The sequence below is a fragment of the Rana temporaria genome, chromosome 2, assembly GCF_905171775.1.
Source record: "Rana temporaria chromosome 2, aRanTem1.1, whole genome shotgun sequence".
NCBI lineage: Eukaryota > Metazoa > Chordata > Amphibia > Anura > Ranidae > Rana > Rana temporaria.
Genome location: NC_053490.1, coordinates 128,429,042 through 128,455,330, shown reverse-complemented (window position 1 = coordinate 128,455,330; position 26,289 = coordinate 128,429,042). Strand labels below are relative to the sequence as shown.

General features: G+C 45.4%; 1 protein-coding gene across 1 annotated transcript in view; it reads right to left on the bottom strand.

The window, feature by feature from the left end:
* The window catches only part of TAC3 (tachykinin precursor 3), a 111,920-nt gene that overhangs the window by 66,976 nt on the left and 18,655 nt on the right, over positions 1-26,289 (bottom strand). The gene's annotated exons all lie outside the window — the stretch shown is intronic.

Genomic DNA, 26,289 nt, shown 5'->3' with positions numbered 1-26,289 from the left:
GCCTAAGGCACAATTTTTCTGCCCCTGTGTAACAGGGGCGTCTAATAACAATTTTTGATGCAATACTTTGCACGTGGCTCCTTGTTGCGCTCCAATTACAGATATTGGGAGGGGTTGCAGTGTTGTGTTGTGCCTACGGACACATTTTTGTGCCCCTGTGTAACAGGGGCGTCTAATAACAATTTTTGATGCAATACTTTGCACGTGGCTCCTTGTTGCGCTCCAATTACAGATATTGGGAGGGGTTGCAGTGTTGTGTTGTGCCTACGGACAAATTTTTGTGCCCCTGTATAACAGGGGCACCTAATAACAATTTTTGATGCAATACTTTGCACGTGGCTCTTTGTTGTGCCCCCCCACCACCCCTAAAATAATCGAGATATTGTTGCCACACAGCACGTGCGCAAGCAGTATTAAATTACTTTGTTCTTATAATAATTTCATGTTGTGCAGGGACATTTCTAAACACGTGCCACTACTATAGACACACAGCAGGTGTGATATTTGAAGGAATTTTTCTTTTTTTTTTTCACTTTAAGCATCATTAAAATCGCTGCTCCGGAAAAACGGCCGTTTTAAAAAAAAAAAAATTCCATTGATACATGTTCCCTGGGGCAAGACCCGGGTTCTGAAAGACGTTTTCCAACATTAAATTGAATATTGGTCTTTAAAATGAGCGTTTTTGAATTCGAACGTTCGAGTCCCATAGACTTCAATGGGGTTCTAAATGTTCGCGCGAACCCGCGGTCTGTTCGAACGTTCTGGTGCAAACCGAACCCGGGTATGTTCGGCTCATCCCTACTCGACAGCCTAACAAGGAACTCGACGAGGGAAACGATGTGTTTCGCCCGTCGAGTTCCTCGGTCGTGTGTACGAGGCTTCAGGGCTAATTCACACTTGCTTCAAAACATTGCTTTGAACACGTTTTGTTAAAGCTCTCTGAACAACAGTCAAAGCTCTTGTCACTAAATAAAATGGTTAGCTTACAGTCCTGTCTACACCACGTTTTGCTTGGTGATTTGATGAGGCTTTGGTGGAGCTTTGATGGGGCTTTGAGCAAGCTTTGCCATAGACTTCTATGGAGGCTTTGAAGACGCTTTGAAGCACCACTAAAGCTACATGGGGTATCATTTTTGAAGCAAAGCCAAAGCAAAGCAAAAGCAATGTGTAAACAGGCTAACCATTTTATTTAGTGACAGGGGCTTTGACTGGTGATCAGAGAGCTTTAACAAATCTTGTCCGAAGCCTTGTTTTGAAGCAAGTGTAAACTTGCCGTTAATGTGTGTTGAAGCCAAAGCAAGTGTAAATGAGCCCTCAGGCCTCGTACACACGACCGAGTTTCTCGGCAAAAACCAGCAAGAAACTTGCTGGGAGATATTTTTTTGCCGAGGAAACCGGTCGTGTGTACATTTTCGTTGAGGAAACTGTCGAGAAACTCGACGAGCCAAAAAGAGAGCAAGTTCTCTATTTCCTCGACGGGAATGGAAAAACTTGCCTTGTCGAGTTCCTCGACAGCCTAACAAGGAACTCAACGAGTTCCTCGGTCGTGTGTACGAGGCTTTAGTGTGTGCAAAATGTATTACTTTTATGGCTTCCTACACAAGTCAGTTACAAATGCATATAAGACAGAAGTGAATTCTCGTTTGTTAGAACACCATTACATGTGTAGTTGCAATGCATTATGAAAGTATAATTCACAAGAAAAAAGAGGGTATTATGAGTCATGCAGTAAATTGCCCATCATACACACAGTTAAACACTTTGGAAAAGTAGGTAGTGGAACAATAATATGCATGTAGGCAGGGCTGGTGCAAGGATTTTTGACACCCTAGGCGAAACCTAATTTTGCCGCCCCCCTTGACCCCACCCTCTTTACCCTGCCCATGTATACCCCACCTTTCTAACGAAGAGCCCATCAAATACAGCCTCACTAGCACCCATCAAATACAGCCTCACTAGCACCCATCAAATACAGCCTCACTAGCACCCATTAAATACAGCCTGTAACGGCTACCCACTGGTAGTGAGGGGTATCGGCCGTTGGAGACGTCCTTTTTGCTGACAAGTTATGATATGCAGGTACCGCCGGTATATCCCATCGAACGCCCTTCCAAGAAACGAGACGTGCTACGTTTGAAGGGTCAAGCAGACTGACTTTATTTGGCATATTTCACCTGCTTATATCTGGTTACAACTGTTACAAGAACAATGACAGTTTCCGCCCTCCCCTTTTCCCAGTAGGGGGCTTCAACACAGACCCCCTGAAACAATGACATCTCCTTGAATTAATCACTTGGCCAGTTTCTAGCCGCTTCGGCACCTCACCCCACTTAACATTTCCTGGCCAGGCACATAGAATTCAATTAACCTTTAAAACAATTATCACTCACACATAATCCCCATCAGCATACACCTCACAGGGGGCTGTTTACCTGCACACAAAAGAGGGTTCATTAGGTATGCGAAGGGAACATTAGCATTCCAGCAATGAAAGAGACTTGTCCAATTAACCCTTTGAGCTCAGAATACAATGTGGTACATCCACTTGTGACAAGCCATGCAGTTCCTTGTAGTCCCCCTGCACGAAGATTTTAACTGTCTCGGCAGCATGCATGTGTCCGTTACACTACTCCCCCTTTGTGGAACACTCCGGCAGACCCGGATTGATCCTTTTCGGATCAACTTGGGGATGTCCGGTCTGCTGTTAGGGTAAAAGTTCCGTTTGCCTGGACAGTCCGTCGGCCTTCCCGTTGGCCTACCAGGTCGGTAGCTGATGGTGACGGTGAAGAATAGAATTCAATTCTGGAACAGTCACTTGCTTTGCTCTCTCAATGGCTCCCAAAACCTGTTGCTGATGCTCTTGGGACAGATACGGCACCACCTGGATGCAAATCCCATTTAATCTTTTGACAATTTCCGCCTGTTTGTGCATTTCAATGTTCAAGCCACGGGACATCTCATAATACGTGACATAGTGTCGTTGCATCTCTGATTTCTCACTGGCCAACTTGTCACATTCCCATTTTAGACTGTGATATTGTGCCGGATCTACAGTACATGTCGGGGAAGGTAGTCTTACCCGGTTCTCAGCAGCAAGCGGGTTGATTCCAGCAACGCGGGTGGTCCCATGACAAGCAGCAGCAGGTGTAGGTAAATAAGCCGAAGTCAGAGGGCCAATGTCGTTGCCCAGCACCACCTCGGCAGGTAGGTTGTCCATGATACCAACTGTGGTCTTTCCTGACCCGGCTCCCCAGTCTAAGTGCACACGGGTGGTGGGTACGCGAAATACAGCACCCCCTGCGACCCGGACGGCAACTGTGCGAGTGGACACGTTCTCTGGCTTTACCAGATGTTTTTGAATCAGAGTGATAGTAGTCCCGGAATCTCTTAAGCCTTGTGCTACTTGTCCATTCACTCGTACCTCCTGACGGTGATGCTGACGGTTATCCGGAGAGGCCGCTTGTATTGGGTCTGCCTCATACCAAATTCCCAGACATTCCTCAGGGCCCCCCTCGGTCTCCAGGCAGTGGGCCGCAGAGGGACGTGATGGAGTGACCTCTGTGTTGGGTGTTGTGCGTCTCCAGTTGTTATTTGTAGCTCTCAAAGGGCAATAACGAGCAATATGTCCCGTGTCGCTGCAGTGATGGCACGTCACCCTAGGCGAATCCCGGGGGTAGTTGCTAGGCCCCTGAGGACGTGGTGGGACTGGAGCCCGAAACTCTGGGCGTGGGGTGACGGTTGGAGTACGCGGTTCTACCTTCTGAGCCAGCCGCGTCGTACCCTGGCTTACTTTCCTTGTCTCCGCGTACTCATCTGCTAGCCGAGCCGCCTCGTTTAAGTTAGCGGGACGGCGATCTCGTACCCAGTCTTGTATGACTGCGGCCAGGTCTTGGAAGAAATGTTCCATTAGGAACAGCTGCAATACTTCCTCCCCGGTGTTGGCCTTGCACCCTTGGACCCAAAGGGATGCCACCCTTTGTAACTGGTTGGCCCATTCCATGTGGGAGTCCACAGCCATCTTCTTGGACTCCCGGAAGCGCCGGCGGTAGGCTTCTGGCGTTACGGCATATCGGGTTAGCAGCGCCTTTTTAACTTGCTGATATTGTAAAATATCCTCTGGAGCGAGAGCCCGAAAGGCTTCGTTGGCTTTGCCCGACAGTTTCCCCGACAAAATAGTGACCCATTGGTCTGGTGGTACCTGGTGTAGTGAGCACTGTCTCTCAAAGTCCGCCAAATATCCATCGATTTCCTCCTCACTTTCTACAAAAGCTTTAAATGCAGTGAATGGTATTTTCTTTCCTGTAGCAGCGGGTGGGGGGGTAGGAACTGCAGGTGTAATGGGCTGTCTCGCTCTTACCAGTTCCAGTTCTTGTCCCCTCTTCGTTTGTATTTCTTCCCTTGCTTCCCGGAACAGCTGGTTGATTAGTTCCACGGACGTTTCTGGATACAAGGATAATCTCCGCTGTACAATCCCAGTAATTACATCTTCTTCGCTGACCGGTGAAAGGGGCTCCGTTCCTTCCATGGATCCATCCATTTCGTCCAGCTCCAGCAGTTCAGCTATCAGCTCCCTCCGTGGTCTGTTGCTGGCGCTCCTACCACGAATCTCCAATAGATCTTTCAGTGTGGATCTTTTCAGCCTGGCGTACTGCGACTCCATTCAGAACTTGCTCTTTGGATAAAAGGACCATCCCACTACTGCCAACCAATGTAACGGCTACCCACTGGTAGTGAGGGTCTCAGCCGTTTGAGACGTCCTTTTCCCTGGCAAGCTGCGATATGCAGGTACCGCTGGTATATCCCATCGAACGCCCTTCCAAGAAACGAGACGTGCTACGTTTGAAGGGTCAAGCAGACTGACTTTATTTGGCATATTTCACCTGCTTATATCTGGTTACAACTGTTACAAGAACAATGACAGTTTCCGCCCTCCCCTTTTCCCAGTAGGGGGCTTCAACACAGACCCCCTGAAACAATGACATCTCCTTGAATTAATCACTTGGCCAGTTTCTAGCCGCTTCGACACCTCACCCCACTTAACATTTCCTGGCCAGGCACAGAGAATTCAATTAACCTTTAAAACAATTATCACTCACACATAATCCCCATCAGCATACACCTCACAGGGGGCTGTTTACCTGCACACAAAAGAGGGTTCATTAGGTATGCAAAGGGAACATTAGCATTCCAGCAATGAAAGAGACTTGTCCAATTAACCCTTTGAGCTCAGAATACAATGTGGTACATCCACTTGTGACAAGCCATGCAGTTCCTTGTAGTCCCCCTGCACGAAGATTTTAACTGTCTCGGCAGCATGCATGTGTCCGTTACACAGCCTCTTTAGCACCCATCAAATACAGCCTCACTAGCGCCCATCAAATACAGCCTCACTAGCGCCCATCAAATACAGCGTCACCAGCACCCATCAAATACAGCCTCACTAGCGCCCATCAAATACAGCCTCACTAGCGCCCATCAAATACAGCGTCACCAGCGCCCATCAAATACAGCCTCACTAGCGCCCATCAAATACAGCCTCACTAGCACCCATCAAATACAGCCTCACTAGCGCCCATCAAATACAGCCTCACTAGCGCCCATCAAATACAGCCTCACTAGCGCCCATCAAATACAGCCTCACTAGCGCCCATCAAATACAGCCTCACTAGCGCCCATCAAATACAGCGTCACCAGCACCCATCAAATACAGCCTCACTAGCGCTCCATCAAATACAGTGTCACCACCGCCCATCAAATACAGCCTCACTAGCACCCATCAAATACAGCCTCACTAGCGCCCATCAAATACAGTGTCACCAGCGCCCATCAAATACAGTGTCGCCAGCGCCCATCAAATACAGTGTCGCCAGCGCCCATCAAATACAGCGTCACCAGCGCCCATCAAATACAGCGTCACCAGCGCCCATCAAATACAGCGTCACCAGCGCCCATCAAATACAGCCTCACCAGCACCCATCAAATACAGCGTCACCAGCACCCATCAAATACAGTGTCGCCAGCGCCCATCAAATACAGTGTCACCAGCGCCCATCAAATGCAGCCTCACCAGCGCCCATCAAATACAGTGTCACCAGCGCCCATCAAATACAGTGTCGCCAGCGCCCATCAAATACAGTGTCGCCAGCGCCCATCAAATACAGTGTCACCAGCGCCCATCAAATACAGTGTCACCAGCGCCCATCAAATACAGTGTCACCAGCGCCCATCAAATACAGTGTCACCAGCGCCCATCAAATACAGCGTCACCAGCGCCCATCAAATACAGCCTCACTAGCACCCATCAAATACAGCGTCACAAGCGCCCATCAAATACAGTGTCGCCAGCGCCCATCAAATACAGCCTCACCAGCACCCATCAAATACAGCGTCACCAGCGCCCATCAAATACAGCGTCACCAGCGCCCATCAAATACAGCGTCACCAGCGCCCATCAAATACAGTGTCACCAGCGCCCATCAAATACAGTGTCACCAGCGCCCATCAAATACAGTGTCACCAGCGCCCATCAAATACAGAGTCACCAGCGCCCATCAAATGCAGCCTCACCAGCGCCCATCAAATGCAGCCTCACCAGCGCCCATCAAATACAGTGTCACCAGCGCCCATCAAATACAGTGTCACCAGCGCCCATCAAATACAGTGTCACCAGCGCTCATCAAATACAGTGTCACCAGCGCCCATCAAATACAGTGTCACCAGCGCCCATCAAATGCAGCCTCACCAGCGCCCATCAAATGCAGCCTCACCAGCGCCCATCAAATGCAGCCTCACCAGCGCCCATCAAATACAGCCTCACCAGCGTCCATCAGTGCCAATCAATGCAAATCAAGCTCTGGGGGGGTGGGGGCAGATATTTTAATATACACATACATTTAAAAAAAAATTGTCATCACATACACAAAAGTTTTACTTTACTCACCACACTAACTTGAACGGTGAACCCTGTGGTGGTTGCCTGCCCTCCCTCGCCCACACCACCTCTGCTGTTGTACAGTGGCACTGGGGTGCCTCTTTAATATTATGCTCCACCTGAGGCTGTCCCCCCAAGCCCGGGAGCCGCCAGTATCCCATGATGCATCGCACGGCATCCTCCACACACTGTGCCAGGACTCAGGAGAGGGGGGGGGGGTGCCGTGGGGGCGCTGTGCTACGGTACACCTCTGACTCCTGTCACACACAGTCAGTCAGTGTGGACACAGAGCTGAGAAGGGAGGGGCTGCTGCCTCATGTGAGTCGGCTCTGTGCTGGACACGGACGGACACAGGAGATGAGATGATGATGACACTCAGTACTGTATTATTACATGACACATCACATGAAACAGCGGTGGGCGCCCAGGCTGGGGGGGACCTATCCTTTGACACAGACACACTGTCACTCGGAGCGGAGAACTCGAGCCGCGCTGGGGGGGGGGCTGCTTGACATGTCAGGGCTGAGGGCGCTGCCAGCATTTTGTGGAGGACACAGTGCGGGACTCGGGAGTAATAGCGGCAGTGCGCTCTAGGCGGCAGTGCGCTCTAGGCGGTCGCCTAATCCGCCTAGTGGTAGCGCCGGCCCTGCATGTAGGTTTGTACAAGCACCATAAGATCATTGTGAAATATTTAAATAGTAGCAGGGCTAGACAGACGGGGAGGATAAAGGGTGGTGTACTGGGCAGAAGTAAAATGGAACAAACACATTTTATCATTTATAATTTATTCTGCTAGCGGTAACTAATGCTCCAGGCTCAAAAGCAGGGAAAACACTAAATTCATTCATATATATGATTTCATTCATTTACTTCTCACTAGCTTTCACACAAGCCCCAAGGCTCGGCCATTGCCTGCTGTCAATGCATCACACTTCTGTTTTTATCTTTATACAAACCAATCGTCCTGTACAGTATGACCTGATACCTCTCCCCACTAAGAACCAATTAGAGCATTCACGACCAGCAGAATTGTACTGAGGGACGTTTGTTGTTCTTAGTGGCACATGAGGCTCCAGGTGACGTGGCTTGTTGCAGGAAGCATGCCACTGTACAAAACACTGAAGCCTCGTACACACTACCGAGGAACTCGACGGGTGAATCACATCGTTTTCCTCGTCGAGTTCCTTGTTAGGCTGTCGAGGAACAAGACAAGTTTCTCCATTCCCGTTGAGGAAAAAGAAGACATGCTCTCTTTTTGGCTCGACGGGATCCTGGACAGTTTCCTCGTCGAAAAATGTACACACGACCGGTTTCCTTGGCAAGAAAAAAATCCCAGCAAGTTTCTTGCTGGTTTTTGCCGAGAAACTCGGTCATGTGTTCGTGGCCTGAGTGCAAGAGAGGCAAGTGATGTATACTAAACCCAGGGAGCTGCATTCACTATATCTGGTCCCCCACAGTACACAGAACGTTGAAATGCAATCGTTTTAGTAAATATAAACTGCTAAATACCTTTTCCTGACACACTCCATGGCAGCCTACGTGTGGGTAACCCTGCCTCCTCTCCAATGCTATAGGTCCCCACTGCCATAAATTTGAGTTTACAGCCAGAGACTGTGCAAGCAACTTCCTCCTTGAGATGCTTGGAGCACCCGTTTATCCTACACTTCGAGAAAAACAAGTGATATCGGGGCTTCGACCAGAGCGATTGCGGCCTGGATCGTCCAAACCATCCAGCAGGCCTATAAGGTCAAGAGCTTGGCTCCTCTGGAGGCAGTGACGGCACACTCAGCCAGGGGCATGGCAACGTCCTGGGCGGTGGTCAGACAATTGGATTCAGATGTCATCTGCAGAGCGGCCTCGTGGGCCTCCATTAATACATTCATGACGCACTATTGCATAGAACATGCATCTCTATCTCCTGTAAACTTTGGCTTAGGAATCCTGTCAGTTGACGGGGCAAATTAAGAGTTTTTTGGTGTTCAGCATACCCGCCCGTGTGGTTTGGCTAGTTATTACCCACACAAAGGCTGCCGTGGAGTCTGTCAGGAAAACGGAAAATTTATTATCAAATACTTACCATAATTTTCCTTTCCTGATAGACTCCATGGCAGATGATGTTCCCAGCCATTGGCCAAGAGTCGGCTAGTTATGGAACGCAGTCTCTGGCTGTGAGCTCAAATTTATGGGAGTGAGGTCCTATAGCATTGGAGAGGTGGCGGGTTAACCCACACGTAGGCTGGCATGGAGTCCATCAGGAAAGGAAAATTACGGTAAGTATTTGATAAATTTTCAGTTTTCCCATCAGCAGTTACAGCAGTCTTGTAACTTCTATCAGTGTCTGGTTAAAGCTTGTAGAAGGAGTTTTCATTTGGCATTGACTGTCCTATAGGTCTGCAGGACCCCTAACCCTCTGTCCACTGTCTGGACAGTGCCGATTGGCCCTGTGCTAATCACATGAACTCTCCCAAGAAAAAAAAACTCTCTAGCAACACACACCAAACTGAGCATGTGCAGCTTGTCCCCCTAGATTCTGTCTTACCAGGAGTTAGATTGGGGACAGTGGAAGAAGGGGAGGGTCAGAAAAGACAGAATCAAATCGCCTTTTTACACAATGCAGAAGACTAACCTCTTAGGTTCCACAGTGAGTATAACAAGCATGCTTTACTGCATATACAGAACGATCTTACTGTTGTGGGATTAGTAACACTTTATTGTTACAAGGTAAAAATATCAGCATCTTAGATATTTCTGCAGGAATTGGAGATGTTTGGGCTCACAGTACAAACATCTTTTGCTCCAGAATGCATTCAAGGCAAGTACTAAAAAAGCTAGGCTAGGAGAATCCTTTGTCCGCAATTTAGTATATGCATTACTAGTGCTGCCCAACATGAGTGTCAAACACAGAATGCCACTGGCGGATATTATTCAAAGGGGGAGGGGGGGGGTGTATAAATGAACTTCTGTCAGTTTTGTTTTGTTAGCAAGAATAAGCAAAGCAGGCCATAGTGGCCTTGGCTGGCCGTTTAACCACTTAAGGACCGCCTACCACATATATACGGCAGGGCGGCCCTATTGCACAAAATGATGTACCCATACATCGTTTCGTGCACGAGATACTGTGGGCAGGTGCATGCCGCTGCACAGCGGGGGAGCCAATGCGCGGGTGCAGCGGCTGCGATTTCCTGCGGCCACTGGCGATCGCTCCTCAGAGAGTCAGAACAGGATCTGCCAATGTAAACAAAGCAGTTTCCTGTTCTGTCAGGGAAGTAGAGAGATCATGTCCCAGAAGATCGCCTGTCCCAGAAGCTGATAGCTGTCACGGCCGGGTGCCCACAGAGTGAATGGAGGTGACGGCAAAGAGGGGGGGAGAGGAGCAGAGCTCCGGACGGCCGCATCACTGGACTGGAAGTCAGCAGATACACTTTTTGTAGCTGCTGACTTTTAATAAACCTAAAAAAAGTCTGGAACTCCGCTTTAAGTGGCTAAGAAGTACACTGGCAATATGACCTATAGTAGTGTACAGAATCCTATTGTTTGTTTAGTGAAAATATCAACAATTTAATAAGTGGTCAGCCTTGCTGCCAAAGTAAGAAAATTAGTTCACAGTCTCCTCTGGGGGCTGTTTGGAAAATGCATTAAAGTGGTTGTAAGCCACTGAAGAATAAAAAAAAACAAAAAAACTATAGGACAACGGCATAATGTGCTAGTATGCATCTCACCGATATGACAGCTGACATGTTCTGCTGGTGTTTCTTCCCGATTTGCGGGCTCCGGCACTGTTAGTGGCATGTGTGCAGGAGCCGCCATTTCCGGCACAGGCTCTGAAGGTCAAGCACTGTATGCCGGATAGTCAGAGCCCATGCACCAATGGTTTCATCATATCTCCTAAACTGTTTAAGTTTAGAAGAAATTCACAGTGCCTACAGGTAAGCCTTATTATAGGCTTACCTGGCTATGGGTACAAGGGTTGATACAGAGTTTACAACCACTTTAAAACTGTGGGTACTAGGGTGAGTCTAGAATGCAGAATGCCATTTGTGATTTTACTTTCATTTGTTCAAGTGTATCTATGGTCAAAATGTAAAATCATATAGGTGTCCGTTTCATAAACTGAGAAGTTTTTTCTCTGTTCAGTTCTCGGCAGTTCTCAGAGGAAAATTACCTTCTCTGCAGCCGATTTAATAAACTGAGCACTTCAGTTTTCAGAGGGAGAACAGAGAAAACGTGTTTCCTCTGAAAACGGCGGAGATCAGTGTAAAAGTGGGTGGGCTGCCTGTAATCTCGTGAGATATTGTGAGATTATGATGCAGCCGAGTTCAAAAAGTGAAACTAAAGTTTAAAAGAACATGTAATTACATGTTTTCAGACGTGATAACTACCGTATTTATCTTCCTATAGCGCACACCGGCGTATAGCGCGCACCCATACTCTGGAGGGAAATTCCTGGAAAAAAAATTAATTACTTACAGTTTTTTTGGATGTCTTGCCCGGCGTCCATCGGCGGCCTTATCTGGTCCGGCGTTTGTCTGCGGCCTCATGGGTGTCCTCCCGCTTCTCCCGCGCTGTCTCTGAGCTCTCCCGCGCTGTCTCTGAGCGACGCCGCCGACATATACACGCAGTACACTCGGCTATGCTCAGCCACGCTCGGCTCCTCCCGCATAAAGGCTAGGTATATATACACACATACACATGTCACAATGCAAAGGACAGCAACAAGACATGCACTGTAGCAACAGGTCACAAGTCTCCCATAACTGAGGAGATGCCACAGAGGGTCACGTGACACAGTGACAGCAAACCCAGGTAAGGTAAAAAGAGTGTTAGAGTTTTTTTTTAGACTTGCATATTTTTTTTGCCCAATATGATGATTAGACATGCCCCAAATATTTTCTGGCCCACTACTCCACTTTATCCAGCAATCATTGTTCTCATTACTACTGGATGATCATTGGTTGAATTTGATGATAAAGTTGTCATAAAACAATTATCTTATGCCACGTACACACAATCGGACATTCCGACAACAAAACCGTGGATTTTTTTTCCGACGGAATATTGGAGCAAACTTGTGTTGCATACACATGGTCACACAAATGTTGTCGGAAATTCCGACAGTCAAGAACGCGGTCACGTACAACACTACGACGAGCCAAGAAAAATTAAGTTCAATGATTCCGAGCATGCGTAGGATTTTTGTGAGTGGGAATTGCATACAGAACGTTTGTTGTCGGAAATATTGAGAACCAGCTCTCAAACATTTCCTGTCGGATATTCCCACAGCAAATGTCCGATGGAGCATAGACACGGTCGGAATGTCCGACCAAAAGCTCATATCGAACATTTGTTGTCTAAAAATCTGATCGTGTGTACGTGGCATTAGAAAGAAACTTAGCTTTCTCATACTGTATGCACAGTACATCTAGAGTTTTATTAGAATGGAGTAATTAATTGAGATCTCTCTAGAGGAATCCTTTAATGTATCTGGATTTGTTATTCCTAATGTGGATTTATTCTGATTGATTTATTCATAAAATGACTATGTATTGAATGTTTGAATTTCTCTTTTGTCAAGTTGCCAGTGCTCAATTATATTACATAAGACACTTGTCTACAGTACTTGCTTTATGGTGGACTTGTGTCGTGAATGACAGATAAAGTCCCCCGTGAGGTTGTTTGTTTGGGGAGCTTGGTTTGGATTCCTGCATGTTTTCTCTCCTCTTGAAGCCTGCTGTGTTATTGGTGTATGGAGACTGTTGTGTGAAGTGTTTGTGTTCTTTTCATCTCAGGAAGAATAATTGGTTCACAGATCACACAGGGTTCATTAAAGGTAATCTAAAGTCTTTGTAATGTTTTCAGAGTGAATGCGATCAGCTTAATATAATCAATTCTATCAGTTTAGGTTAATATTTGTAAAACAAAATGCCTCTCTGTATGTTTTGGAAATAGCATTATTTGAATGTTCAGCCAACATGGCAAACTAGGAAACTAGGACCGCATCATACACAGTGGCCCGGATTCAGATAGAACTTACGTCGGCGTATCGATTGATACACCGCGTAAGTTCTAGGAAGCGCCGGCGTATCTTCTTTCTGTATTCAGAAAGCAAGATACGCCTGAATTTTACTAAGATACGGCCGGCGTAAGTCTCTTACACCGTCGTATCTTAGTTGCATATTTACGCTGGCCGCTAGGTGGCGCTTCCGTAGATTTACGCGTATAATATGCAAATTAGATAGATACGCCGATTCACGAATTTAGTTGCGCACGGCGTATCTATATATAGCTAATTTGCATACTCTACGCGGAAATCAACAGAAGCGCCACCTAGCGGGCAGCGTAAATATGCACCTAAGATCCAACGGCGTACTAAGACGTACGTCAGTCGGATCGAGCCCACATTCAGTCGTATCTTGTTTTGTGGATACAAAACAAAGATACGACGGGGCATCGTAGAACTTATGCGGCGTATCAATAGATACGCCGGCGTAAGTTCTTTGTGGATCTGGGCCCTAGTCTTTATGAAGCATTTACCAAGCAGAGTTGGGCTTAAAGCTGGGAGGAATAATAAAGCACAATTACTGTGAAGCACAATCACAGACAAAAAGAACAACTTGCATTTGTTATGGTTACTCACATGGCTACTCAATATAGATGTATTTGTGCATTCTGTTTAAACAAAGTGCACTAATGCATCTGTGTATCAACATTTTAAGCATGAAAGTCAGATTTATAAAACAATACTAATTGGACTGGTTTACGAAGCAATAAAATGGGCCAAGCATAGCAGCAGGTCCAACAACTCATGCATCTTGTTATCAGAGCAAAAAGATAGCATATTTATCAGTATTCATCACTGGAATCTATATTCTAAGCAGCAGCATATGAAATCTTGTACACTAGTCGGTGTGCACACAAAGATAAGGTTCATACAGAGTACAATACAGTTCACTGAGGCTTATTAATTTTTATATACAATATTTTGTTTTATGATGAACATTTGCTTTCATGACATAGGACTCACTTTGACTCTCTCTCGTAAGAGTTTGCCAGGAAGAGAGGGAGGCTGAGTCATCAGAAGGCTAATGAGAGCCGTAGGGCTGAAGAGCTGAAGGTGTGCCTCTGTGTGTCTGTGTAAATTCAGAAAGTGAACAGGCAGCAGCTTCAGCTGCCCACAGTTAAAATGGTTGCAGCCAGACTCAGTGGAGGGAGATTTCTGCAGCATATTTGGCAACTACAAAATTAGAGTAACGCGGTTTACGAGTGTATAGCAATACAAGCTATTCTTTTGTATTTTGTCTCGCAAGACAAGCAGGATTCAAGCCTCTGGGGTGTGCAGTACCGCATTTTGCCAAAGGTGGGTGGAACGCCGGTGACAATCAGAGCAGTTTGGACCTGTTCGGAGCCACTCAGGAACATTTGGAAACACTCTATTCCTGAGTGTCTCCAAACCTCACTGAGGGCATACAAACATCTCAGAGCGGTCGCCTAGTGTCTATGGCACCCCCCACCTCTGGCCAAACACGGTATTGCATACACTAGCAGTGCCACTGGAACAAATAATTTGAGTTTCCATTGACTCCTATGGGGAAACTCGCTTTGATATATGAGTGCTTTGGATTACAAGCATTCTTCTGGAACGAATTATGCTTGTAATTCAAGGTACCACTGGAATATGCAAAGTGGTTGGGGGGAAGCTTGAGAATGGCAAAGATGTTTTTATTCCAAACTATGTGAGCAGACTGCAGTTCCTCTTTAACTACAGACGTTTTACTACTGAGCAGCTAATAATCGACAGGTAGATGCTGAAATTAGAGCTGAGAGCTCCACCTACTGGCTGATGATGAAAATACAAAATAAGTAATGTTTCATATGTACACGGTGGAAATAAAGCTATTTGTTAACTTTTAGCCCTGATAGTAATAAACAAAGAAAGAAAATGCATACAAACCCCAATACACTTCCTTTAAAGGACATTTTTCTCCAAGACACAATAGACCCCAAAAAATGGCAAGGCATACAATAGAATGCAATCTGACTGCGAATACATCTAACACGAGAGGAACAAGCTATCGGCACATGTTTTCACTCAGCTGACAGCAGTTCAGCTGACAGCTGAATACCCGCTGCTCCAAAGAGGAGACTAGAGAGTCTGATCAGATCCGCCTTAAAAACTGACAGGCGGACCCGATCGGCCGCCCGTGTGAAAGGGCCCTAAGAGGTGGAAATTGGAAGAATAACACAATTTGCAAAGCCTGTAAAAATAAATAAATAATAATATGTTGATAGTCAATCATGTGGAGAACATTGGGAACAATTTATAACATTGAACACCGGGTTTTCGTGAATGCATACCCAAGCCAGAAGAATGATATTTAAACACAAAAACAGCTTACCAGTTTGTTTTTTTTGTTTTTTAGATGTGGTGCTTGCATTCGTTTTCATTTTCAGGCTAAGAAAATTGTCAGCAAGTACAGAAAGTGCCAATGATTAACCAGAAATTCAAGTATAACTAAAGGCAAAGCGTTTTTTTTGGGGGGGCAGAGTGAAGATGGACTAGAACACTGGTGAGGTTTTTATTGCTGTCTGTGCCCATGTTAGGGGGATTCACCCTCTTCATTTGCCCTGTTTACCATCATCATTGAAAGTGAAAATAAAAGAAAATCACACATTTTGGGTTGTCCCCAGAAAGGTAATAGAGGGGAAATCTTCCAATGGGGACACTATTTATGATGATTGGGGGGTTCCTCTCACTTCCTGTTTTGGCTACGGGACAGGAAGTGAAGGTAGATCTCCCCAATAGATGGTCTTCTTCACCCTTAAATATCTCTGTTACAGATATGCTAATTTTTACTTTTTGTAAAGGTCAACAGCTCAGCCCTCATCTTCATCGTCTTATTATACATTTTATTGTGTTTGTATTCTTTGTTAACTCTATTATGTTATGACCTGCCATTGTAGTTAAATCATACCTCCCAACTTTTTAAGATGGGAATGAGGGACACCTATCAGCAAGAGTATGCAGGCATAGGACACACCCCTTGCCACGCCCCCTTAAAGAAGAATTGTACAAAAAAACAAGATTGGTTAAACCCACAAGCTTTTTTTACCACTACTATTCCTTTATATTGGCTTTTAGAATTTACAAACGCAGCAATTTAGCAATCAGATGAAAGGTTTAGGCCTGGGAAACACTTTCTGATAGATAAACAGTGCATTTTATATACAGCTCTATAGATCAGACCAAAATGAGGGACAAATGAGGAGAATGAGGGACAGAGGGACATTGCTCCAAATCAGGTACAGTCCCTTGAAATCAGGGACAGTTGGGAGGTATGGTTAAATGGTTGCTGGGGACCTGTTCTTCTAAATGGATGTGCTTTCCCTGATGTATGCAGACAACTATATGAGGATCATAAGATGGACTTATGCTCCTTTGATGCATTGGCTTTGATCGTCAGTCTGGCACCAACTCAATGCTATGTAAGAGACGAGATGGCGGTGCCTAGTGGGGTATATTTGGGTTACTGGGGACAGACTGGAGCAGCGTTTGTTCATAGATTTTTTTTTTATAGGCTGAATATTTCATATTTGGCTAAGGAATGGGTGACTTTAGGATTCATTCACACCAGTGTGCTGCAGTAATGTGCTTTATGCATGTTGGTGTGATGTGGTGGCATTCATTCTAAATGGCACCTTAATGCACCTTCCTACTGCACCTGTGTGTGCAGCACACTGAAATGCACAGTAATACTTTGCCATGCATTGTGGTGCTCTGTTCCAGAGAAAATTATACATGTGAGGCCTCGTACACACGACAGAGTTTCTCGGCAGAATTCACCGAGAAACTCGGTCAAAACCCGGATTCTGCCGAGAATCCCTGTCGTCTGTACAGTTTTGGCTCGATGGAGCCGCCGAGGAACTCGACGAGAAAATAGAGAACATGTTCTCTATTTTCTCGTTGTCCGCGTTGTTCTATGGGAGAAGGCGGCCCGCCGAGCTCCTCGGCGGCTTCATCCCAAAACTCGACGAGGAACTCGACGTGCCAAGCACGTCGAGTTCCTCTGTCGTGTGTACGGGGCCTGAGACTTTAGGTGTATTAGGCAGTCTATTACAATGGAATTGGCTGCCTTAACCACTTAATGACAGGCGTTTTTTTGCGATACGGCACTGCGTCGCTTTAACTGACAATTGCGCGGTCGTGTGATGCTGTACCCAAACTAAGTTTATTTTTTTTTTCGCCACAAATAGAGCTTTCTTTTGGTGGTATTTGATCACCTCTGCGGTTTTTATTTTTTGCACTCTAAACAAAAAAATAGCGACAAAAAAAGTAATATTTTTAACTTTTTGCTATAATAAATATACCCCCTCCCCCTCAAAATATAAAAAAACAAATCTCTTCCTCAGTTTAGGCCGATATATATTCTTCTTCTACATATTTTTGGTAAAAATCACAATAAGGGTACATTGATTGATCTGTGCAAAATTTATAGCGTCTACAAAATAGGGAATAGATTTAAGGCATTTTTTTTTACTTGTAATGGCAATTTGCAGCGGGACTGGGACATTGCGGCGGAGAGATCGGACACTTTTTTGGGACCATTGACATTTGTACAGCAATCAGTGCTAAAAATACCCACTGATGACTGTATAAAGCCTCATACACACGACCGAGGAACTCGACGGGCGAAACAAAACGTTTTCCTCGTCGAGTTCCTTGTTAGGCTGTCGAGGAACTCGACAAGGCAAGTTTCTCCATTCCCTTCAAAGAAAAAGAAGACATGCTCTCTTTTTGGCTCGACTGGATCCTTGACAGTTTCCTCGTCGAAAAATGTACACACGACCGGTTTCCTTGGCAAAAAAAAAATCCCAGCAAGTTTCTTGCTGTTTTTTGCCGAGAAACTCGGTCGTGTGTACGAGGCCTGACTGTCACTGGCAGGGAAGGGGTTAACACTAGGGGGCGATCAAGGGGTTACGTGTGTTACCTAGGGAGTGTTTCTAACTGTGGGGGGATAGGACTGTCTTTGGGAGGAGGCCGATCGCTGTTCCTAAACAGTAGGAACAGGAAATCTGTCTTTCCTCCCCTGACAAAACGGAGATCTGTCTATTTACATTGAAAGGTCTCCGTTCCGTCAGGAGCGATCGTGGGTAGCCGGAGGCACCCCCTACATCTCTTAAAGCAGCTGACGTACAGTTACAGCGTTTTGCCCAGGGGAGACAATCTGCCACAGTATAAACTGGTGGTTTAACTACTTGCCGTCGCCGCACCGTCATAATACGTCCACAAGATGGCACTCCTGGGCGAGATCACGTATTATGACGTCCGGCGCGTGAACGGCGATGGGGCGCGCGCGCGCGCCCCACCGCCGTTCACGATGATCAGATTCGATGCAGAACTGATCAATCACCAGGTCCAGGCCAATAAAATCTGGCCTGGACCTGGTGATCGCTCCAACCAATGGTTGTCTTCCCCTGGCAATGTTTTGTAAACATTGGCAGGGGAAGTACTGCTCTCTCCCTCGTGTCGGTCTTTCCGTTCCAGACCGAGAGGGAGAGAGCATCTAACAGTGAGTTGCACAACACTACACTGACACCAGGTCACGTAGGCACACTTTTAACCCCCTGATCACCCCCCGATCACCCCCCAAATTAACCCATTCACTGCCTGTCACTGTGTCACCCAGTACAGCAATCAGATTTTTTTTTGATCGCTGTACTAGTGTCATTAGTGACAAAAATAAGTGTTAGGGTAATCAGTATTAGGCTCTAAATAGTCTAGGGACCCCCCCTAACCCCCCCCAATAAAGGTTTAACCCCATCATTACCCCCTGTCACCAGTGATCACAGTATAAGTGTCACCGGTGACGCAGTTTAGCTAGTTAATTTTTTATTGCATCAAGGCACCCGCCATATTTTTTGCAATAAAATTTTAACCCCCTGATCGCCCGGCGGGTGATCAAAGTTTGGTTTTAGCGCCAGATAGGGTCTGCGTCGCCCCAGGCAGCGGCCAATAGCGCTAACACCCACGCACGCACCATACGCATCCCTTTAGTGGTATAGTATCTGATCGGATCGATACTTGATCTGATCAGATCTATACTAGCGTCCCCTGCAGTTTAGGGTTCCCAAAAACGCATGGTTAGCGGGATCAGCCCAGATACCTGCTAGCACCTGCGTTTAGCCCCTTCGCCCAGTCCAGCCCACCGAAGTGCAGTATCGATCAATCGATCGATCACTGACACAAAACACAAAAACACATAACTGCAGCGTTCGCAGAGTCAGGCCTGATCTCTGCGATCGCTAACAGTTTTTTTGGTAGCGCTTGACTCAGTCGCTAACAGGTCAGGTGCTTTTTTGCCTGTGAATCTCACCACTGTAGCCCTAAATTTAGAGCCCAAAATGGCAAATCGATGGTACAGTGATGAAGAGGCCTACTTGTTTATGAGCCTGACGGATAGTGATGAGGAGGTCACGCATCTGTCAAATTCTTGCTCAGAATACGATCCTGTAGACGACAGTGGCTCCCTGACAGATAGCTCTGACGACGGAGTGGTCCCTGCTAGGGTCAGGCGTACCAGACCCCGATCTTCTGCTGTCGCTGAGGTGCAAGAACCGCAGGGCTCTCGTATGGAGGAGAGAAGTACTAGCGCCGCTATTCCTTCTGGTGAACTGGCAAGCACCAGCGGCCTAGTACATCCTGGTCATATATCCAGCACTGCAGTAACACTTGGTGACGTGGCGAGTCCCATAAGTGCAGTTCAAGCTGGAGAGGTGGCAAGCACGAGTAGTGTCCCGCTGCCACCAAGAAGAAGAAGACGACAAAGACAGGCCCGTCCCCATAGTGCCCTTCCTGCTGCATTCGCCAATCCTGATTGGGTACCCACCACTTCTGCAGCACCCGTACTTCCCCCATTCACTGGCCAACCCGGAATTCAGGTGAATACAGTTGATTTTACGTCACTGGATTTTTATTCGCTGTATTTCACGGAAGATCTCTATAGATCTATTGTGGACCAAAGCAATTTGTACGCTGGTCAATTCTTCGCCGCTAATCCCCAGCTGTCCCTTGCCAGAGATTGGAAGCCAATTACGGTTTCCGAATTTAAGATCTTTCTGGGCCTTTCCCTCATCATGGGCATTACTAAAAAGAGTGAGCTGCGGATGTATTGGTCCACGCACCCAGTTCACCATATGCCCATTTTCTCTGCCTCCATGACCAGGACACGATACGAGCAGATCTTGCGGTTCATGCATTTTAGTGACAATGAACTCTGTCGTCCTCGGGGAGACCCTGAATTCGATCGGCTCTACAAAATTCGGCCCCTCGTAAACCACTTCAACGAACGGTTTGCAGCCTTGTATAATCCCAATCAAGTTGTCTGCGTTGATGAGTCCCTGGTTAAGTTTTCTGGCCGCTTGTCATTCAAACAATACCTTCCCAGCAAGCGTGCCAGATACGGGGTCAAGTTGTATAAGCTCTGTGACAGGGCAACAGGCTATACATCTAGCTTTATGGTTTACGAGGGAAAAGACAGTCACGTAGAGCCGGAGAATTGCCCTGATTACATAGGGAGCGCTGGTAAGATAGTGTGGGAATTGGTGTCACCCTTATTCGGAAAGGGGTACCACTTGTACGTGGACAATTATTACACAAGCGTGCCACTTTTTAGTCACCTTTTTGATTATGGAATTGGCGCATGTGGCACCGTGCGACCTAATCGCCGGGGCATCCCCCAACGGCTTGTAGAATCCCGTCTTAGTCGGGGGGAGAGAGCCTGCTTACGGTGTAATAATTTGTTAGCAGTGAAGTGGAGGGATTCACGGAATGTTTTCGTTCTGCCCACGCTTCACGCAGACACGGCAGTCCAAATTCCTACGGCGACTGGTGTTGTGGAGAAACCCCTCTGTATCCACGAGTACAACCTTAACATGGGAGGGGTGGACCTCAATGACCAGTTGTTGGCGCCGTACCTAATTGCCCGGAGGTCCAAACGCTGGTACAAAAAAGTGTCAGTGTATTTGTTTCAATTGGCTTTGCTGAACGCTCATGTGCTATACAGAGCTTCAGGACGGACTGGATCCTTCCTAAAATTCCAGGAAGAGATCGTCGAAGCCCTTCTGTTTCCAGATGGTGCTGTGCCCCACCTTCCCAACGCAAATGCAGTGAGCCGGCTGTATGAGAGGCATTTTCCTTTTGTCCTCCCTGGTACCCCTACCCAAAGAGCCCGCCAAAAAAGATGTCGTGTCTGCAGCAAACTCGGATTTAGGCGTGACACCCGCTTTTATTGTCCCGACTGTCCTGACCAACCTGGTCTCTGCATTGGTGCATGTTTCAAACGCTACCACACACTAGTTGAGTTTTAGCGTAGGGTACAGCACCACACAGTCCTAGGCACACCAACACAGGGTCTCGGAATATGTGATGGCCATCACATTTTGAGAGACCATAATCTGCAACGTTCAGTTTACAGTTTTCTTACAGTTTTTATAAAAGTAAAAAAAAGTGGAAAAAAAATTAAAAAAACTTACACAAAAACACAAAAAAATATATAAAATAAAAAATCCAAAAATAGTTGTGGTTGTATTTTTCTCCTCTCTTTATTGTTCTCTTATGTTCACTCTCTACTGTCCACTCACTATTGTTCTATATCTATTCTCTCTATTTTTACAATGTTTTATTGTATTTGCTTTGCAGGTATGGTATGTTATACTGTAATGTTTGTTTTATTGTTAACCATCATTTGTTTAGCAGGTACGCCATTCAGTTGCATCGCGGATTTATTTAGCGTGACAGCAACAGCGTTTGCTCCCACGATTTATAAAGCTGTGACTCCAACGCTGTAGGAGGTGATTTCACCACCACGGTTAAAAAAAAAAGCATATATGCCAAAGCATGGGGGCAGCAGGGGCGGAGGAGCGATTTTGCTCCTAATGCCGCGTACATACGGTCGAAATTCCGACGGAGGCTTGCCCGTGGAAAAGTTCGACCGTGTGTATGCGGCATAACTTTTTATGCGGGAGGATGCCCCCATGCTTTGGCATGTATATTTTTTAGGCACAGGTTGCGTTAAAAAATGTTTTATTTTTTACTGTATTTATTTTTTTGGTATTTGCTTTGCAGGTATGGTATGGTAAGATCTTAATGTTAAAATGTAATGTTACTTTGTTATAATGTTAACCATCATTTGCTTAGCAGGTACGCCATTCAGTTGCAGCACGGATTTATTTAGCGTGACAGCAACAGCGTTTGCTCCCACGATACATAAAGCCGCGACTCCAACACTGTGGGAGGTGATTTCACCACCACAGTTAAAAAAAGAGCATATATGCCGAAGCATGGGGGCATTAGGGGCGGAGGAGCGATTTTGCTCCTAATGCCGCGTACATACGGTCGAAATTCCGTCGGAAGCTTGCCCGTGGAAAAGTCCGACCGTGTGTATGCGCCATAACTTTTTATGCGGCGTACATACGTGTGTGAGCGGCATAACTTTTTTGCGGGAGGATGCCCCATGCTTCGGCATATATAAATGGTGCATGTATGCCCATCATTAGAAGTGGGTGGATGAAGGGAGGTATTCTAATGGTGGGCATACCCACCGATCAATCTTTTTTTCGTTCAGCCAACAGGCTGCATGAAAAAAAAAAAAGATTACAATACATGTCCAACAAGAACCATCAACGTATGGTATGTTGCTGGACTTTGAATGGTTATACCAGAATGATGCCTGCGGGTTTAGGTATCATCTTGGTATCATTCTTTTCAGCCAGCGGTCGGCTTTCATGTAAAAGCAGTCCTAGCGGCTAATTAGCCTCTAAACTGCTTTTACAAGCAGTGGGAGGGTATGTCCCCTCCCCGGATATAAACTGCGCCATTGGGAAAGTGGGAAAACATTTTATCACACCGATCTTGGTGTGGTCAGATGCTTTAAGGGCAGAGGAGAGATCTAGGGTCTAATAGACCCCAATTTTTTCAAAAAAGAGTACCTGTCACTAACTATTGCTATCATAGGGGATATTTACATGCCCTAAGATGGCAATAAAAATTATAAAAATAATAAAAAAAAGTAAGGAACAGTTTAAAATAAAATTAAAAAAGCAAATTAAATAATAATAAAAAAAAAAAAAAAAAAAAAGCACCCCTGTCCCCCCCTGCTCTTGCGCAAAGGCGAACGCAAGCGTCGGTTTGGCGTCATATGTAAACAGCAATTGTACCATGCATGTGAGGTATCACCGCGAAGGTCAGATCGAGGGCAGTAATTTTAGCAGTAGACCTCCTCTGTAAATCTAATGTGGTAACCCGTAGAGGCTTTTAAAGGCTTTTAAAAATGTATGTAGTTTGTCGCCACTGCGCATTTGTGCGCAATTTTAAAGCATGTCGTGTTTGGTATCTATGTACTCGGCCTAAGATCATCTTTTTTATTTCATCAAACATTTGGGCAATATAGTGTGTTTTAGTGCATTAAAATAAAAAAATATGTATTTTTGCCCAAAAAAATGCATTTGAAAAATCGCTGCGCAAATACTGCGTGGTAAAAAAAAATGCAACACCCACCATTTTAATCTGTAGGGCCTTTGCTTTAAAATAATATATAATGTTTGGGGGTTCAACTTAACTTTCTTGCAAAAAAATAATATGTTTTTATGTAAACAAACAGTGTCAGAAAGGGCTTTTTCTTCAAGTGGTTAGAAGAGTGGGTAATGTGTGACATAAGCTTCTAAATGTTGTTCATAAAATGCCAGGACAGTTCAAAACCCCCCCAAATGACCCCATTTTGGAAAGTAGACACCCCAAGCTATTTGCTGAGAGGCATCTCGAGTCCATGGAATATTTTATATTTTGACACAAGTTGTAGGAAAGAGAATTATTATTATTTTATTTTATTTTTTTTGCACAAAGTTGTCACTAAATGATATATTGCTCAAACATGCCATGGGCATATGTGGAATTACACCCCAAAATACATTCTGCTGCTTCTCCTGAGTACGGGGATACCACATGTGTGAGACTTTTTGGGAGCCTAGCCGCGTACGGGACCCCAAAAACCAATCACCACCTTCAGGCTTTCTAAGGGTGTAAATTTTTGATTTCACTCCTCACTACCTATCACAGTTTCGGAGGCCATGGAATGCCCAGATGGCACAAAACCCCCCTAAATGACCCCATTTTGGAAAGTAGACACCCCAAGCTATTTGCTGAGAGGTATGTTGAGTATTTTGCAGATCTTGCTTTTTGTCACAAAGATTTGAAAATTGAAAAAAGAAAAAAAAAATATATATATATATATCTTTCTTCATTTTCAAAAATAAATGAGCGCTGTAAAATACTCACCATGCCTCTCAGCAAATAGCTTGGGGTGTCTACTTTCCAAAATGGGGTCATTTGGGGGGGTTGTCTGCCATCTGGGAATTCTATGGCCTCCGAAACTGTGATAGGCAGCGAGGAGTGAAATCAAAAATTTGCGCCCTTAGAAATCCTGAAGGCGGTGCTTGGTTTTCGGGGCCCCGTACGCGGCTAGGCTCCCGAAAAGTCCCACACATGTGGTATCCCCGTACTCAGGAGAAGCAGCAGAATGTATTTTGGGGTGCAATTCCACATATAACCATGGCATGTGTGAGCAATATATCATTTAGTGACAACTTTGTGCAAAAAAAAAAAAAAAAAGTTTGTCATATTCCAGCAACTGGTGGCAAGATATAAAATATTCCATGAACTCAAAATGCCTCTCAGAAAATAGCTTGGGGTGTCTACTTTCCAAAATGGGGTCATTTGGGGGGGTTGTGTGCCATCTTGGCCTTTTATGGCCTTCAATACTGTGATAGGTAGTGATCGGTAGTGAGGAGTGAAATCAAAAATGTATGCCCTTAGAAATCCTGAAGGCGGTGCTTGGTTTTCGGGGTCCCGTACGCGGCTAGGCTCCCAAAAAGTCCCACACATGTGGTATCCCCGTACTCAGGAGAAGCTGCAGAATGTATTTTGGGGTGTAATTCCACATATGCCCATGGCATGTGTGAGCAATATATCATTTAGTGACAACTTTGTGCAAAAAAAAAAAAAATTGTCATATTCCCGCAACTTGTGTCAAAATATTAAATATTCCATGGACTCAACATGCCTCTCAGCAAATAGCCTGGGGTGTCTACTTTCCAAAATGGGGTCATTTGGGGGGGGGTTTCTGCTATTTGGGCATTTTATGGCCTTCAAAACTGTGATAGGTAGTGAGGAGTGAAATAAAAAATTTGCGCCCTTAGAAATCCTGAAGGCGATGCTTGGTTTTCGGGGTCCCGTACGCGGCTAGACTCGCAAAAAGTCCCACACATGTGGTATCCCCGTACTCAGGAGAAGCAGCAGAATGTATTTTGGGGTGCAATTCCACATATAACCATGGCATGTATGAGCAATATATCATTTAGTTACAACTTTTTGTAATTTCTTTTTTCTTTTTTTTTTTTTGTCATTATTCAATCACTTGGTACAAAAAAAAAAAATATTCAGTGGGCTCAATATGCCCCTCAGCAGATTCCTTGGGGTGTCTACTTTCCAAAATGGGGTCATTTGGGGGGATTTTGTGCTATTTGGGCATTTTATGGCCTTCAAAACTGTCTTAGGTAGTGAGAAGTGAAATCAAAAATTTGCGCCCTTAGAAATCCTGAAGGCGGTGCTTGATTTCCGGGGCCCCGTACGTGGTTGGGCTCCCAAAAAGTCTCACACATGTGGTATCCCCGTACTCAGGAGAAGCAGGAGAATGTATTTTGGGGTGCAATTCCACATATAACTATGGCATGTGTGAGCAATATATCATTTAGTGACAACTTTTTGTAATTTCTTTTTTTTTTTTTTTTTTGTCATTATTCAATCACTTGTTACAAAAAAAAAAAATATTCAATGGACTCAACATGCCTTTCAGCAGGTTCCTTGGGGTGTCTACTTTCCAAAATGGGGTCATTTGGGGGGGTTTTGTACTTCCTTGCTATTTTAGCACCTCAAGAATTGAGATAGGCAGTCATAAAATAAAAGCTGTGTAAATTCCAGAAAATGTACCCTAGTTTGTAGATGCTATAACTTTTGCGCAAACCAATAAATTTACGCTTATTGGCATTTTTTTTACTAAAGACATGTGGCTGAATACATTTTGGCCAAAATGTATGACTAAAATTGAGTTTGTTCGATTTTTCTTATAACAAAAAGTAGAAAATATCATTTTTTCTCAAAATTTTCGCTCTTTTTCCGTTTATATCGCAAACATTAAAAATCGCAGAGGCAATCAAATACCATCAAAAGAAAGCTCTATTTGTGGGAAAAAAAGGACGCAAATTTTGTTTGGGTACAACATTGTATGGCCGCGCAATTACCAGTTAAAGCA